General features: G+C 40.5%; 2 pseudogenes across 2 annotated transcripts in view; one reads left to right on the top strand and one right to left on the bottom strand.

Moving 5' to 3' along the window:
• Nucleotides 1–18,425, bottom strand: part of LOC308655491 (rho GTPase-activating protein 29-like) — a 631,986-nt pseudogene that overhangs the window by 126,905 nt on the left and 486,656 nt on the right. The window lies entirely within an intron of this gene.
• On the top strand, nucleotides 16,092–18,181 carry LOC308656784 (COMM domain-containing protein 2-like; annotated as a pseudogene). Its single transcript has 2 exons — nucleotides 16,092–16,116; nucleotides 17,604–18,181. The product of its transcript is annotated as a COMM domain-containing protein 2-like (transcript).

Raw genomic sequence — 18,425 nt, 5'->3', positions numbered from 1 at the left:
ACAGATGCAGGCAGCACATGGCAGGGGCAAAAGACAGACTCCCCTCCAAATAGATCAGTGTGCTTATTGCCGGGAATATGGACACTGGAAAAATCAGTGCCCCCAATGAAATTGAAAAGACTTTTCCCCCGCTGCAGACCGGAGCCCCTCAGCCAAAACCAGCTCTAACTTTAGAAGAATAGGGGGACCATGGCTCTTTCAAACTAGGCTCCTGAGAGCCAATGGTAACCTTCACAATTGGGAGCCAACCTGTAAATTTCTTGGTGGATACAGGGGCTTCATATTCGGTGTTACAGAAGCCCCTAGGACCCCTCTCTAATGAAACTATGGAAGTACAAGGGGCAACAGGAGAATTTAAAAATTATAGATGGGCCACAGATCAGACTGTTGATGTAGGACAAGGAACAGTGACTCACTCTTTCATTATTATCCCTGAATGCCCTTTCCCATTGCTGGGGCGGGACCTTCTAAGCAAACTTCAGGCAACTATATCATTTTCAGGGGAGATGCCTACACTACAATTGGGGAGTCCTACAAGAGCCTTAACTATAACATGCCCATTAAGTGAGGAATATCTGCTTTCTCAAAAATCCTATCCAAGCTTCAGAGGAAAAAATGGAAAAAACTATTAATCCAAGAAATTCCTGCAGTTCGGGCTGAAGATAACCCTCCGGGGTTAGCTAAACATGTGCCACCAGTCGTAGTCCAACTAACCTCTGGGGCTATGCCCATTTGGGTTAGACAATACCCCATTAGCTCTGAAGCCAGAGAAGGCGTCAAAATTCATATCAGACGTCTCCTAAAAGAGGGAATACTAATTAGATGCCAATCAACCTGGAACACCCCTTTGCTGCTGGTCCAAAAGCCTGGGACTCATGATTACAGACCGGTACAGGACTTAAGAGAAGTAAACAAACGGGTGGAAACTGTACACCCAACCGTCCCAAACCCTTATACCTTGCTCAGTATGTTGCCACCAGAACATACAGTCTACACTGTATTAGATCTGAAAGATGCATTTTTCTCCATTCCTTTGTCAAAACTGAGTCAGCCCATCATTGCATTTGAATGGACTGACCTGGAACAGGGGGTATCAGGACAACTAACCTGGACTCGACTACCTCAAGGATTTAAGAACTCCCCCACCATCTTTGATGAAGCACTCAACAAAGATTTGAGCCTCTTCCACAGTGAGTACCCCGAGATAACCTTGCTCCAATATGTGGATGATCTTTTACTAGCAGCAAGGGATGAAAGGGACTGTTTAAGGGCCACCCAGGGTTTATTGAGAACCTTGGCTCAATTGGGGTACCGAGTCTCCAAAAAGAAAGCACAAATCTATTCTCCTCGAGTTACTTATCTAGGATATGAACTGAGGGAAGGGAAAAGGCTGCTATCCCAAGCCCACATAGAGGCCATAATGAAGATCCCAATCCCAACTACTAAAAGGCAAGTTAGGGAGTTCCTGGGGGCAGTTGGGTACTGCCATCTTTGGATACCTGGATTTGTTGAGATTGCCAAGCCTTTATATACTGCAACTGCAGGGGGCAACTCACCCTTAGTTTGGACTGAATAAAATGAATTAGCTTTTAAAAATCTAAAAAAGGCCCTAGCACAGGCTCCAGCCCTAACCCTCCCTGATATCTCTAAGCCCTTCCATCTGTATGTTCATGAGAAAAAGGGCATTGCAAAAGGGGTTCTTACCCAAAATCTAGGGCCATGGAAAAGGCCTATTGCCTACATTTCAAAAAGGCTGGATCCAGTAGCGTTAGGATGGCCCCCTTGTTTACGAGCCATAGCGGCTACTGCACTTCTGGTGAAGGAAACAGACAAGCTTACCCTAGGGCAGACTCTAACTGTGACTGCCCCTCATGCAGTGGAAGCTCTATTGAGGGATGCCACAAATCATTGGATGTCAAATGCCCGCCTCACTCAATATCAAGCTCTACTCCTAGATAAAGACAGATTAACCTTCAGTAAATCCCTGGCCATCAATCCAGCAACCCTGCTGCCGGACAGCAATCCAGAGGAGCCAATTCATGACTGTTCAGAGATGCTGGATGTCATCCAAGGTACTCAACTAGACCTGACTGACATTCCTCTCACCGTCAGAGACGCAGACCTTTACACCGATGGCAGCAGCTATGCCGGGGATGGAATAAAGTATGCAGGGGCAGCTGTAGTCACAGGTCAAAAAGAAATTATTTGGGCCCAGGCTCTGCCCAGGGGCTCATCAGCCCAGAAAGCAGAAATCATTGCTGTGACACAGGCATTGCGATGAGCAAAAGGAAAACGGGTGAATATCTACACAGACAGCCATTATGCCTTTGCTACGGCACATGTGCATGGACAAATATATAAACAAAGGGGACTTCTAACCTCAGATGGCAAGACCATCAAAAATAAACAAGAAATTCTTGAACTACTGGAGGCAATTTGGTTACCAGACAAATTGACTATTATCCACTGGCCTGGACACCACAAAGACGATAGTCCTCAGACCCAGGGTAACAACCTGGTAGATCAAACAGCCAGGGAAATAGCCCTTGGAGAGCCAAAATGCCAAGCTGTCCTAGAACTCTCCAATTATCCAAAATTTCCAGTTAAATTTTGGGAAGAGGCCCTGTCATATACTACAGAAGAAATAAACTCATACTCCTCAATGGGGGCCCAGCAAAACTGTCATGGCTGGTGGACCCTCCCAGATAAAAAAAAATCTGCATACCTAAGCTACTAGGGAGAAAATGGTTAACTAATCTTCATCAAGCCATGCATTTATCCCCCAAGAAGATGTCAGAATTGATCTCACCCTATGTCTGGCTACCAGGACATCCAGAGATGCTTCAAGATATCTCAAATTGATGCATGACATGTGCATAGGTAAATGCTAAAAGGAACCAACTTCCACAAGGAAACAGGAGTCAAGGTACTGTACCTGGTGAATTTTGGTAACTAGACTTCACTGAAATTAAACCTGGACTATATGGATATAAATACTTGTTAGTCTTTGTTGATACTGTCTCAGGTTGGGTAGAGGCTTTTCCAACCCGGACGGAAACAGCACAAATAGTAGTTAAAAAGCTAATAACTTAGATTGTTCCTAGATTTGGCCTCCCTCTAATTTTGGGGTCTGACAATGGCCCGGCCTTCACGGCCAAATTATCTCGATTGATTTCAAAGGCCCTTAATATAAACTGGAAATTACGCTGTATGTATCATCCTCAAAGCTCAGGGAAAGTAGAAAGGATGCATAGAACATTGAAGGAAACACTGACTAAATTAATTCTTGAGACTGGTGGTAACTGGGTTGATCTCCTGCCTTTTACCCTGCTGAGGGCCCATTGTACTCCTTATCGGGGAAAAATTTACCCCTTATGAAATAATGTATGGGTGGCCACCGCCTATGGTTCCCAGAATACATCTAGATCTGCTGGGAGACATTCCAGTCTCAGAGGCACTTAAAGGGTTACAACTAATCATGGATAAGATCTTTCCTCAGGTCCAGGCTGCTCAACCCATCGGACACAGATCGCCTGATCATTCATTCCAGCCTGGAGAAGCTGTGCTGATAAGACGGTTAAAAACCAACAGTCTTGAACCCAGGTGGAAAGGCACTTACATCGTGATTCTCCGCACTCCCACTGCCGTCAAAGTTGCTGGCATTCCTGCATGGATTCACCTTTCACAGCTTAAGAAGGCACCTGCAGAACCCACTGGAGGAGAATCAAGCAACCAAAGGTGGAAAGTGACTAAACGTGGACCCTTTAAAATTAAAATTTCTAAGGGTTAATGTTTTGTCATTAACTTCTCATTTTTTTCCTTGTCATTGTAAACATTATGCTAATGTTTTTCACTTGTTGTAATACATATGTATTCTTGGGTTTTAGCTATGCCAGTTTCAAGGAACCTTGCACCCCTTCTGTAGCCCAGGTAGGACCTGCCATTGCAGGATCCCCACTAATATTAAATTGCACTTACTCCTGTCAGGATCCAATAATTGGCCCTATCAGATGGTATAAAGAAAACCAAGAAGTTTTTAGTCAGGTGTCCAGGGAGGGACCATGGAAAAACCTCACAGATCAGTCCCAAAGAGGTAATATAAACTTTGGAATCTATAAATACTCAGCTCACCCACGAGATTCAGGGCAATATTCCTGTGTTAAGCTTAAAAAGGGAGCCCTGGTGGATACTGTCTATTCAAGTGCCACTTTAAATGTGGATGTTTCTGTGAGCCCCCTAGAGTCTGTAAATAACCAGAACTTCTGGCTACAAATTGGCTGTTGATACTATGAACAAAAGTTCCTTCTGCATACAAGAAGGAAGTTCAGTCTATCAATTGTTAGCTAATAATCTTATGGGCCTGTCTATAAAATATGATGACTATGTTAAGGTGACTGGGGATAGAGTTACACAGCAAAACTGGCCTGTGTCTCATACAGAGTCAGCCTTGCTGGCTTCACTAATTGTCCAGAAACATTGTCTATGCATAGACTGCACCCTTCCTCGATCCCCACCAAATTGTTCTATTGAACAATATATCTCCCTACCCAATGGCAAAAGACTTCCTACAGGATGGGTTTTTCTCTGTAATAAGACAACCTTCCAAGCGTTGCCTACCAATTTCTCTGGAATCTGCTCTGTTGGGAGGATTTTTCCTTTACTGCCATCCCTGGCATCTCCCCACCGAGTTATCCGAAGTCTGTCCCCCAATTGCAATGACAATGTAATCCTTCTGGATCCACTAGACGTTGCAATTGCAGCAGCTTTTATTCTACCAGTCCCGGGACTAATGGTAGGAATTCAAAGAGAAATCACTAAATTAGCCTGTAGTTTTAGCAAAACAGCTAACCTTACAGCACAAGTTTTAGCAGAAATTAATCAAGAGATGAAAGAACTCCGAACCTCAGTACTACAAAATAGAGTAGCTACTGACTTTCTGCTACTGAAACATCATTTGGGCTGCCAACAATTCCCAGGCATGTGCTGTTTTAATATTACTGACTATTCTAATGTTATTCAACAACAGATAGATGAAATGAAAAAGGAAATAAACAAGATTCAAATGGACAACTTTTGGCCAGACCTAGAAAACTGGTTTCCATGGTTAACTTCTCTTGCAGGTCCTATAATTTGTATTCTTCTCCTATTAGTTATTGTCCCATGCATTATTAACTATGTGCTCAGGTTTATAGGGCTACAACTCAATTCTGTTATGTACCGCCGACAGTATTAACATATGTTGCTGACATTACTGGTTGCTCCCTATCAAAGATTTGAAAGGGACACATCAGAAAAGGGGGGAATGATATACCTAGCCTAGTTATCTCATTAGATCAGAAGCCAGCTTGTCACAAGTTATGAAGGATTCATTTCTGTTTTCTGTAAAAATATCAGGATGTCTGTATGGCCTGGCCATTAGTTGATGTTGTAAAGCTGATTGGAATGCCTGCCCGTGCCCTGAACTCACTTAGGCCCGGTTTTCCCTGACCATATAACAACATTTTCCTAAACCTTAGTGACACCTCATAAATTCTGGCCTTCCCTGGCCAGATAACGACCCTCTATGAGTTTCTAAGATCTCCATAAATTCTGATGCCAGGGCCAGCAAAAATGTAAACTTGTGTTATGCTCTTCAGAGTGTTGTTATCTGTAACCCCCCTTTGTGTAACTTTTTGGGCTATAAAACTGGGCCACAAAGAAGCCTCGGGGCTGTCCTTGGCTCACACAATTTTGAGGGGCAAGGCAGCCCGGCCGGTCAAAATAATAAGCTTGCTTTAATTTGATTTTAATTGGAGTCAGTGGTCTTTTCTTGCGTCGTGGTCTAACACCTTGTTCTGAGCTGCTCCTGGCTGTTGATGGCGTGTCAGACATTAAGTGTGTCCTATTCTCTGTGTGAACATCCCAGGTTCCCATGCTCTATCTGGCTTCTGCTGATCCTTAGATGTGCTCTGAGGCTCTCTTCACTTAACCTCACCAAAATGCATTGCTTATTTTGGGAGTTGTCTTTGTGGGAGGAAGGATGGTAGGGCTTCTAGTCAGACTTCTTGCTAACATCTCTCCTCCCTAGAATTTCTTACTTTAAAATCAGAATAATCATACCCAGTATCACCATGTTTAATCAAATTTGTATTGGAGATCCTCATGAGTAAAATATAATGAGAATAAAAGAAAGTAGAAGAATGGAATACTAAAATATAGAAAGCTTGAACTTGCATTATTTTCAAATGATGACTATTTTTTTAATATTATTTTTTATTTTTTAAATTTTAGATGGACCCAATATCTTTATTTTATTTTTTTAATGTGGTGCTGAGGATCGAACCCAGTGCCTCCCACAAGTGAAGCCAGATTTAAAGTTAGGTAGTCAGTGTAGTTAGGTAAATCGGGTCTAATACCGAGTGAAATCTAAAATGGAGGCCATGCTGGGAATGACTCAGGGAAAACACAGGACAACTCATGGAATGTTAATGAAGTCCCAAAAAGGCCCTAGGCCAAAGTCCACCTCAAAGAATTGTTAATGAACAGCCCCCAGCAAACTTAAAGATAGCCCATCACAAAGAAGTGTCCCACCCCTCGGGCCTTCCAACCTACATTCCATCCCCAAAAGTATAAGAAGGGGAAACAACCGCACTTCCACGGATTCCACCTCTTGGGTCCCCTTCTTCCTCCGGGAGAAGTCTTTTCTGCTGTCCTTTAATAAACTTCTAATTTCTACTCTGACCTTGCCTCAGCGTGCTTCTTTGGTGTTATTCTTCAACATCGGGGAAGCAAGGACTCGTCACCGGTCAACAGCGGTATCATATTGGAGGTCCCATACCGAGATTCTACACCGAGGTAAGTGTATGCACCCCATGTCTGTTTGAGGTGCATCTTTCTCTCTCTTTCTTTCTGGAGGTAAGGTGGGCACCCGGCGGCTACTTAAACGCAATTAGTGCAGCCGCCACTCTTCAAGACTCGGGTGAGAGGTTTCCCGGCCTAGGCAGCTCTCAATCACCTGTTCAATACAGAGCAGGCATGTTGGGTTCTGCCAAAGCCGCTTCCAACTTTTCTGTCTGGGCCTGGAGAGCAATTGGCGTGAGTACACAGTGTCCCTAATCCCGGTCTGCCTCGGATGCGTGGAGGTGGAGGAAGGAGTTTGGAACAACTGCGGAATTCCGGTCTGGGCTACTCTCAGAGGATTCTTAAGGTTCCTTTCTCTTGAGCCCCCTTCCGACAGCCCTCATGGGTATCTAGGGTGATCGGTAGATGAATGGCACTGAGGGAAAGCCCCAATCACATTTGCCTCCTTATGGGCCGTGCAACACTCCCAACCTCGCATCCAATCCCTCCTGGATGCTTCCCTTCCTTTGCAGGTCAGAAATGTTAGCAATTCAGGTTGCAGGACTGAGAAAGACATGAGATAATCAGTAAAATCTGCCCAGGTTCCCTAAGATACATAGGTAACTTTTACTAGTCTGTTTTACCGCCCCAATGTTTAAAATGAGCTGTGTTCTTTAAGCTACTAGAGAGGCATTTTTAGAATCAACTCCTCCGGTAATCTGCTACCTTACAACCAGTAGATATCCCTTAACACTTAGGCGGCTCCTTTAGTCTACAGAGCAAAGACAACAACAAAAGAGTACAGGATTCTCTTTTGCAATGGGTTTTTAGTGGTCGGGAGGAAAGCAGTAAGGCCCTTAAGTCTGAATCCTCCCAGGGTCTCTGGCACAGGGCAAACTGAGACCCTAGCAATTTGCTAAAGGGGACCAGAAACCCCTTGGCAAAGCAAGGTGAGAGACGGGTTTTCTGGACCGTTTAGGAAGCTCAAACTTAGGGAGATGTCCCTAATGAGAACAGTTTTCTCTGGTGCAGCGTGGGCGCCTGAATCCTGTTTTCTTCTCACTCAGATGGGAGCTTCTCTCTCTCCAATACACCAGGTGGACCACTAGCCTGCGTATTGAAAAATTGGGATAAATTTGAACCTCAGATGCTCAAGAAAAAGTGCCTCATTTTCTTGGCCTGGCCTCAAATATGAGAAACCTGGCCACCAGAGGGAAATATCAATTTTAATACAATTTTACAGTTTGATAAAATTTACAAAAAAGGAAATGGTGTGAGATGCTGTATGTTCAGATTTTCTTTGCTCTAAGGGAAAATCCTAAATTATGCCAACAGTGTAAAGTAGACTTAGCTATGATGTCTGCCATGAAGAGAGAAAATCTTGAACTCACTGAGGAAAAAGAATCAAGAGAAAAATTTGGGCGGATCAAAGTACATACCCCCTTCCCCCTTCAAGACCTAAGGCAGATAAAAACTGACTCTACTGGAAAGTTAGGAGATATGCCAGATTGCCTAGGATTGGATCTATCCAAAGGAACTAATCTTGCAAGTGAAAGGGAAACTGAGGAATTCCCAGCAGCTGCCAGAGCCATTTTCGCTTTGGGGAAATTTCCTCATAATTTCCCTGCACTGTAAGGATTACTCCACCTAAAAGCAGTAAAGTCAGTCACACTGAGACCCTTAATTTTACACCTATAGTTGCCCCTATGTGAGAACATCTGGTCCACTCATGGGGAAATCTAAGGTGCCACTGATAAGAGTCATAATTAAATGGAAGTTCAAAACCTGGAGAGATATTTTCTTATCTGGTCTGTTTTAAAGGTTATTATAGATTGTTTCTTGGGGACAATCTAGGCTAAATGTGTGTCTAAAAGATGTTTCATTGTAACATCTGGTATCTAAATGAGTTTGAAGCATTACATACTCTTGCAGTTAAAAGTTGGGGTTAGTTAATTGTTTAGTTTGTGATTTCAGGTAATTCATGCCAGAGAACTTAAATACTTAGGATAGAAAATTAAAAGAACTCTACTTCCAAGTTGGCAAGTAACTACCAATCATTCAGTTTTATTTTTTCATCAATTTTTGAACTGGGTAGCCTAAGGAGATTTCACTAGGTATACAGTGCATTGATTTGGGCAAGGATAGTAAATTATGATTTGGTATCTGTTTCTCTCAGTGTGTAAGATTTAGAAAAAAAGTGTTGAATTAAAACGTTGGTCTGACTTATTAAAATGACATTAAATAGCAACAGTCTTAGAAATTTTTTAAAGCTTAATTTTGGATATACATGGTAGTGTGTAGTTCTCTTAAAAATTTTTCAGGCGATTTAATGTAACTTAATACTACTTTAGGAACTTCAGAACAAAGAAAGTGGCTTAATGATCCTGAAAAAATTTCTTCTGTGGTAGCTTTTATATTATTAAGATCCTATTTTCAGTTTTGTGTGAGCAAGTTTTTCTAGTGTAGGAAGATATAAAGATGTGAAATTTTGTAAATTGTATCTTAAACTTTTACCATATTTTCACTTCCAAACCTGAAAATTGTGACTTATGGTTAAAATACCTTAGACATGAAATTTCTGCTCAAAATTCCAGTTTTCCCAGTTCCTTCCAGACCTCAGCCAGGACTTAAATTGATATGCAAATAGAAGAAGCCTGGAGCACTCAGTAGGAGACAGATCTGAGGCCCAAGGAAAAAAAAGTAAAGGTGTCTTTTACCTGAACTCAAACTAGATTAAACCAAAGAGTAAATTGTATGGCATTTACTAATTACTGGCCCGTCAATTTTTTCTAGGACTTTTGTCTTTTCTTAGATTCTATGTTTTTTTTTTTTTTTTGAGCTCATGATTTTTATTCTACAGACAAGCTAATGTTTTTCTGATAAGTTCTATTTTTGATCAACTGGAGTTTTTTTTAAACATTACAATGAGATTTCACCTGAGAAAGCTGCAAGGCCTTTTGTGTTATGTGTTACACTTGCGTTACGTGTTGTATGTCCGTATGTCTGTGTATGTCCATATATCCTGCAGTGATATGACAATTGACAGATGAGGAGTGCTCATGAAAAATTAAAAATGGATCCAAATATCTTTGATTCACGTGATTCAAATGGCTCAATTTAAATTGGGTAAACAGATGAAAGTAAAGATGTCTTTAAAATTAAGCTTATAAGTTTTTCTAGGTGTTCAAAAAGGCCTTAATAAAATGTTAAACTGCTTAAATTAAAAAATTTACAAGAATTGTTTCAAAATGTGAACAGAAGGAGGTTAACAGATAAAAAGAGAAACTAAAAGGTTCTAGATTTCTAGATAAAAGTCGATATGATTAAGTAATTAAGAGGGTTTAAGTAAGTGATATAAAGAAGGTCTGTGTAAGTTTTTGAGCAAGTAATCTTAAAGACATTAAAGTAATCTTAAAGACATTAAACAGCTGGTTAAACAAGTGCTGTCGTTTTAGAGAATTGTGCTATGTTATTTCTTTAAAAGCTAAACTTGGTTAATATAAAAACATCAATGTAATTGGTGTTCATATCTTCCAGGTATACAAGTCTGTAAGGTAGAAGCTTTAGAAAGAGTATTATATCAAGCTGGTGTTCTAAAATTGTATGGTAATTTTAGGCTTAAAAGAAAAACATGTTGGAAATTTATTTATATCACTTGTGTTCTATAACTGTACTTATTATCAATAAGTTATGTAAAGTTCTGTGTTACTTTTTACACTGAGATACAATTTAAATGTATTTTTAAGTTAATGAGAGCCTAATCTATGTAAAGGTTTTATTGCAAAACACAAAAGTACTTTGCTACTTTTCTACAAAAGGTTAAAAGCTTTCAGCCTTTCTTTAATTCATGTTTTAGATGTGATATTATGTTGTGTTAGCTAATATTCATGTGAACTTGAGCAACAATTTATGTAGGCTTTGTAAAATGATGTTTAAAAAAAAAGCAAAGATCAGCTTCAGAACTATAGTATTTAAGATTTATGAAGAGCCCCACCTTACTTGAGATAAGGCTCTATGTCCCATCTCACTGCATGTGAAAGTGACTATGAAAGAAGTAGGTTAGATTTCAGTACATTTAAAGTTGTGTCCAAAAGTTGGTTTTTGTCACGATTGCCAGGATCTCAAACAGGGGATATACTCCACCAAAATTCAAGGTAGCTATTATATGAACTAAATGTTTTTGATAATTTTATCTTGTAGTTTTCTTATAAATGATTTAAGATTGCCTGTTAATGTTTTGCAGAGGTACTGATTTAAGAACACACAACTGGGTTAATTTAAGACAAGAAGTTATCACCTACAGGATAGAGAGATAGACATTAAAGCCCAGTACACTTAATATAAGGCTGTTAACTTATTTTGCTGGATGTTTAAGATTAAGTTTTAAAATTAAAAATTTGGCTCTTGCCCTCTGAGTCAGTCTGAATCAGGGAATAGGGGACTTCTTCAAAGGGCTCTGCAACTCTAGGCCACATAACCTCCCGATCAGGGAGATTAATGAGACCAGTGGAGGACAGGAAGCCAGTCAGTGCATTTGCTGTGAAGAGGAGGGTCATCAGAAAAGGGAGACATCCCTGATGCTTCTGAGGGAAGCCACATGGTCAAGCAAGGCCTGGACCCATCCTAGCGCAAATGGCACTAGCAGAACTGAGAAGCTGCTATGAAGTTCCTGAGGACTCCCAGGGTAACTCAGCTGACTGTTAACAATAGGTAGAAACAAAAGTCAGTTTGACTTGCTTCATCTTAAACACTTAGCAAAGACAGTCAAAGCCAAAACACAGCTATTCCTGGACATTTTAATAATAATGATAGTTAAATGAAACTTCCATAAATAAGTAAACTGGAGGCTACAAAAGAGATTCTCAGGGCTGGGGATGTGGCTCAAGTGGTAGTGCGCTCACCTCGCATGTGTGCGGCCCGGGTTTGATCCTCAGCACCACATACAAACAAAGATGTTGTGTCTGCCGAGAACTGAAAATAAATATTTAAAAAAATTCTCTCTCTCTCTCTCTCTCTCTCTCTCTCTCTCTCTCTCTCTCCCTCTCCTCTTAAAAAAAAAAAGAGATTCTCAGACAGGAATGCCTGATAACTATCAAAAGAAACTGCCAGAGTAGTTTTTAGTTTAAGGCCCACAGATATTCCTAACCTACACAGGTAGGCTTGGTGTTTGCTAGTATGAGTATCCAGCCCTAGGTAACAGAATTAAAGATTTCTATTAGACACAGGTCATACTAGTAAAAGGATTTTGCAAGATCAGATGATATTAAATTATTAAACTATATCTTAAGGGAAGGACAACTGTAACCCTAAAAATTAAATGTTGTGTTTACATCCCTGACATTTCTGGCAATGTGACAAATATCCTTAAAGATTTACATGCTCAGATAGAAGCCATGTCCTCAGAAACTTTGTCATGCAGACAATATCTTAGCTCCTGGTTCTTGGTACTTCCTGGTGGAAAACATTGTTAGTCTTTGTCTTTGCCATCATACTCATTGGCATATTCCTGTGCTATGGGATTTATTGCTGCATCAATATGGTTCCAGTACTAATAAATTCTTGTTTCTCTTATAGACCACCCATCACTCAGATGGCCTTCCAGTCTGTTACTACTCAATCAGACTTCTATCATGGACCACTCGATAGACCCGATTTTTAAAGGGGGACTCCAAACTACTTGCCCCAACATCGCCCCTTTTGTCAGCCTGAAGAAGCCAGAAAGATCTTCTTTGCCCCCTTTCCTTACAGCAGTAAGGAGTTCCCAAATTAGACGGGGGAATGAAGCCAGATTTAAAGTTAGGTAGTCAGTGTAGTTAGGTAAATCGGGTCTAATACTGAGTGAAATCTAAAATGGAGGCCATGCTGGGAATGACTCAGGGAAAACACAGGACAACTCATGGAATGTTAATGAAGTCCCAAAAAGGCCCTAGGCCAAAGTCCACCTCAAAGAATTGTTAATGAACAGCCCCCAGCAAACTTAAAGATAGCCCATCACAAAGAAGTGTCCCACCCCTCGGGCCTTCCAACCTACATTCCATCCCCAAAAGTATAAGAAGGGGAAACAACCGCACTTCCACGGATTCCACCTCTTGGGTCCCCTTCTTCCTCCGGGAGAAGTCTTTTCTGCTGTCCTTTAATAAACTTCTAATTTCTACTCTGACCTTGCCTCAGCGTGCTTCTTTGGTGTTATTCTTCAACATCGGGGAAGCAAGAACATCGGGGAAGCAAGGACTTGTCACCGGTCAACAGCGGTATCACAAGCGCACTACCACTAGAGCCACATCTGCAACCCAAACTATTTATATTTTGAAAAAAAATGTAATCTCCAGAAAGATTATTGGAAATACCTATAGAAATTTTCAAGGTTCCTGAATAAAAGCTAGAGGTATAAAAGTAAATTAAAGTTTTATATTCCAGTGGCAAATGATTAGAAATTGTGATTGAACAGGATATACTATTTACAATAGTATCAGAGACTGAAATTGCCTAAATAATCAAATAATAGACTTAAGACTTCAATAGACAAATTATAAAATTTTATTAGGGGATATACAAAAGAACATAAATATATAAAGGCATATACTACATTTGTCAATATAAGACTTAGTCTAGGTCATTTTTAAAAGAATTTTTAAGGTAGCCAGGTGCGGTGGTGCACACATGTAATGCCTGCAGCTCAGGAGGCAGAGACAGGAGGATCATGAGTTGAATGCTAGCCACAGCAAAAGCAGGCACTAAACAATTCAGTGAGAGCTTGTCTCTGAAATAAAATACAAAATAGGGCTGGGGATGTGGCTCCATGGTAGAGTGAGTGCCCCTAAATTCAATCCCCATTAATCCTCCCTCCACAAAGTATTTTGAAGGCTAAAACACCATGAAATCTGAAGAGGAACCTGGAGTGGGTCTGGCCTATCAATTAACTATTAAGCTATTATTATTATAAATTAAGCAAATGTCATTCTAAAGTTGTTCTGATTAAAATAGTATAATGCTGGTGCAGATGTAGAAATTACATTAAGTACAAAATTACTTTGATGTAACAGCAACCTCCTATCAATTAGACATCTCATTTTGCATGAAAACACAGAGGCCCACAAAACAACTCAGCATTGTAGAATCACAGAGTTTTTGAAGAATTTAAAAATTGCTGCAGTCTGGCTGGGCACAAATCACCTAACCGCCACAAAGCACTTGTATCTTCAAACAGGAAACTTTATTGCCCGAATTCCACCAGCACTCCAGGAACACTCCCCTGGAACTCTCTCAGCTCCCCACCTGGCTCTGCCCCCACTCTCTCAGATGGTGAGAACTCCATGGGAACTCCAAAGTAGAGGGTGCCCTAGGCAGCAAGAGCAGCCCTATTGTGGGACAGTAAAGGTCTATATACAATTGAATACACAGCTTAACATAACCATCATCATCTCAATGGCTCACTGGATTCGCCTCTCAAGGACTGCCTTCCAGCAAAATGCCATGTGTCATCCAGACTCGGCTGTGGCCCTCAACAAAAAAATGTTCAGTAAAATGCAAGAGGAAATTCATTGCAAAATTACACACTAGGGTAGTGTGCAAGAAGAATGCAGAATGGAAGCAATATACAATCTAAATGTCTGAATGTTCTATTCCTCATGACATACACACTCCCATGCACACATTAGGCTTTCTTGGTAACAGTGTAATAGGTTAGTTGTGAGGACCAGACTGAAGGTAAGCAAGGCTTCTCAGCAGAGGGAGTTTTCCAAGAGCCATGCACTCTTGCTCTTTTGGGAGATGCAGGAGCAATGCTATTGGTCAAAGCCACAATTCTCTCGTTTTCTTAATTTTTAATTTGTTTTAATTAGATATACATGACAGTAGAATGCACCTATATACTTTGATATATCATACGTAGATGGGATATAATTTCTCTTTTTCTGAGTGTACATATTTTAGAATCACATTGGTCATACAGTCACACATATATAAATAAATAATGTCTGCTTCATTCTACTATCTTTCTTATTCCCATATCCCCTGCCTTCCCCTCCTTTCACTTCCCTCTACCTAAGGTAATGCTATTTTTTTAATACACATATATACCACAATTTTTGTATTTCTATTTCTATATAAAGTATGTTGACACCCAATTCAAGTCTTAATAAATCACATTTCACCATCCTTGCTAATCCCCTGCCCCCTCCATTTCTCTCCCACCCCTCTACCCAATTTCTCCCATTCTCTCCCTCCCAACCCCAGCATGAGTCAACTTTCTTATATCAGAAAACATTCAGTATTTGTTTTGGGGGGATTGACTAACTTCACTTAGCATTATCTTCTCCAGTGCCATCCATTTACATGCAAATGCCATGGTATTGTTCTTTTTTAATGCTGAGTAAAATTCCATTGTGTATATATGCCACATTTTTTTATCCATTCATCCACTGAAGGACATCACGTTCCCTCACTTCTATTTCATTCTACTATCTTTCCTATCCCCACATCCCTGCCTTCCCCTCCTTTAGCTATTGTGAATTGTGCTGCTATAAACATTGATGTGGCTGTGTTCCTGTAGTATGCTGTTTTTAAGTCCTTTCAATATAGTCCTAGGAGAGGAATAGCTGGGTCAAATGGTGGTTCCATACCTCCATACTGTTTTCTATATTGGCTGCACCAATTTCCAGTCCCACCAGCAATGTATGAGTGTACCTTTTTCCCACATCCTCACCTACACTTATTGTTGTTTGTCTTCATAATAGCTGCCATTCTGACTGGAGTGAGATGATATCTTAGAGTGGTTTTGATTTGCATTTCTCTGATTGCTAGAGATGATGAGCATTTTTTCTTATATTTATTGATTGTATATCCTCTTCTGAGAAGTGTCTGTTCAGGTCTTTAGCCCATTTGTTGATTGGGTTATTTGCTTTTTCTGTGTTTAGGTTTTTGAGTTCTTTATATACCCTAGAGATTAGTGCACTATCTGATATTTGAGGTGTAAAGATTTGCTCCCAGGATGTAGGCTCTCTGTTCACCTCACAGATTGTTTTTTTTTTGTTTGTTTGTTTTCTGAAAAGAAACTTTTTAGTTTGATTCCATCCCATTTATTGATTCTTGGTTTTAATTCTTGTACAGTAAGAGTCTTATTAAGGAAGTTGGGGTCTAATCCCACATGGTGAAGATCAAGGCCTATTTTTTCTTCTATTAGACACAGAGTCTCTCACAACTCTCTTTACAATACTGAGTAAGTGGCAATTATTTTACTTGGGTAGACTTTTCATAGGGTCAGAATAGATGTCATGAAAGAAAGAGAGCTGTCCATTGGTAGGGGACAGGTCTCTGCTTCATGGCTATTTAGTGTTGAGTGGGTTCTATAAGCTGTGTTCTGATACTCCCACATTAAAAAAAATTATGTCCAACATATATTCTTCCCAATGAAAGCTCTGTCACACAGGTTACTATTATTACCCTTCTATGTGTAAAGGAAAATTTCTAAGCTGATTCTAAGCTGCAAAGCCTGAGTTAAAGTGTAAGAGACCGGGCATTGTAAAGTTTCTAAACTGCAAGGCCTGGGTTAAAAAGTAAAAGACCAGGTATTGTTAAAATTCCTCTGCTACCCCCAAGACCTGTAATCCCTGTAGCTGTTAGGACAATACCCAAACTGCCCAGTAAATATTTCTCCTGATCCTCTGGTTGTTTAATAGCTAAGGGCTCTGAGTAGCTTGGCATGCAGGCATCCAGGCCCCAAAACCAATCAGTTTGAATGTGTACCCCGCTTACGAGTGACCAATCACCCCTGCTCAATCTGTTTCCGCCAATGAATGTACTAATCATGTCTCAGAGTTGTTGCTCAATTTTCCCGTGCCTCATGATGATTTGTTCTGATGTATGCAAAGCCCCCAGCCCTCCCCAAAAAGTGTACTTAAGCTCTGTTTGACCTCTGCTCTGGGCTCTGGGCTGCTCTCCCTTCCTGAGTGAGCCTTGAGCCCCAGCATACTGGTTCAATAAACTCCCTCCTGCCTATTGCATGAAGCCAGTCTCTTGTGTGGTCTCTTCCTCCAACGCTCCGCCGGACCCTTATATATACATGTGGATGTCTTATGATCATATTTTTAATTCTTACTCTGTAGTGGAAAGAAACATTCTAAACCGATGTAGCAAGTATAATTTATCAATAGAATAAAAACACAAGTTTATCAACACATTCTTAAGAATCCCAGAAGCAGAACTGTCCACATGGATAACTTGGATTCATGATGGAGATGGCATCATAGAAAAGTAGGAAAAGAGATAATTAGTTAACAAATGGGACTGGAGAATTGACCTTCCACATATAAAATACACACTTGCATTCCCACATCATTCCATATGCATTGTTAACTCTAGATATATTAACCATGTTAATATTTTAAAAGGAAATTTTAAAATGATTAGTGGAAAATATTGTGGATAGGTTTTAAAACTTGATCTTACAAAATATTTCCTAAGAATACACACATGAAAACAAATGATCACATGAGAAAAGATTAGTAATTTGAGCACATAAAATTAAAAACATCTGGGGCTGGGGCTGGAGCTCAGTGGTGGAGTGCTTGCCTACCATGTGCAAGGTGGTGGGTTTGATTCTCAGCACCACATAAAAATAAATAAATAAAATAAAAGTATTGTGTCCAACTATAACGAAAAGATATATATATATTTTTTTTAATTAAAGACATCTGTAGGTCCAAAGATGTCTTAAACAGGAAGACCAGGGTGCTGCTGGCTGAAAAGTGGTGCCCAGCAAAGATGCTGCTGAACTTTGTTGGAAGAGCATAAGGAGTACCTGGCCTCCCTGCCGAAGTGGTGGTGGAGTTTGGGTGGATTGGATGGAGTTCCTGAGGTGAGGGAACATCCCCAAGGTCTACGAGGATGCCGCCAGGAAGCTCAACATGAGCAGCAACATTGTGCAGCATGGTGTGGAAGGGTTGACCTACCTGCTCACCAAGAGCTCCAAGCTCATGATTTCTGAAATGGATTTCCAAGACTCTGTTTTTGTTCTGGGATTCTCTGAAGAACTGAACAAATTATTGCTTAAGCTTTACCTGGACAACAGAAAAGAGATCAGGACTATTCTGGGTGCATTGGCACCCAGCCTTCCAAGTTACCACAGCCTTGAGTGACAACACTTGTGGTCCTTAAACTCACCCAGCTTGCAAGCAGAAGTCTCAGGCAACACATTAAGCCAGCAGTGACTATAAAACTACACCTAAATCAGAAGGGAGACTGCAACACCAAAGTTCTGCAGACAGACTCAGCCACCCTACTTCATTTAGTTCAGAAACTGTAACAATCTTTGGAGAAGATGAAAACAAACCACTGTAGGAGAGTAATTCACAAAATCAAGTAGTACCAAGTGTTAAGGTCCTAATGCCTTTGACTCATTTGTGAATGGATGACATTCAGGAATTACTTTTCAGAATTAATTTTTATTAATTGGTGTTGATAAATGCATCTAGATTCCATGAAATTCCTTTTCCTATTCCAGGATATTGAGGTCATGATCAGAAGCTAGTCAAGTTCCTTTTCTGGTGCTAAATATGGTCAGCTTCTTGACAGATTGAAATGTAATATTGAATTTTAAATGTGTAAAT

This window comes from Spermophilus citellus (genome assembly GCF_964194105.1).
Source record: "Spermophilus citellus genome assembly, chromosome: 9".
In the NCBI taxonomy this organism is placed as follows: Eukaryota; Metazoa; Chordata; class Mammalia; order Rodentia; family Sciuridae; genus Spermophilus; species Spermophilus citellus.
Note: the sequence above shows the minus strand (reverse complement) of the source record. Positions and strands in the feature narration are given on the sequence as shown.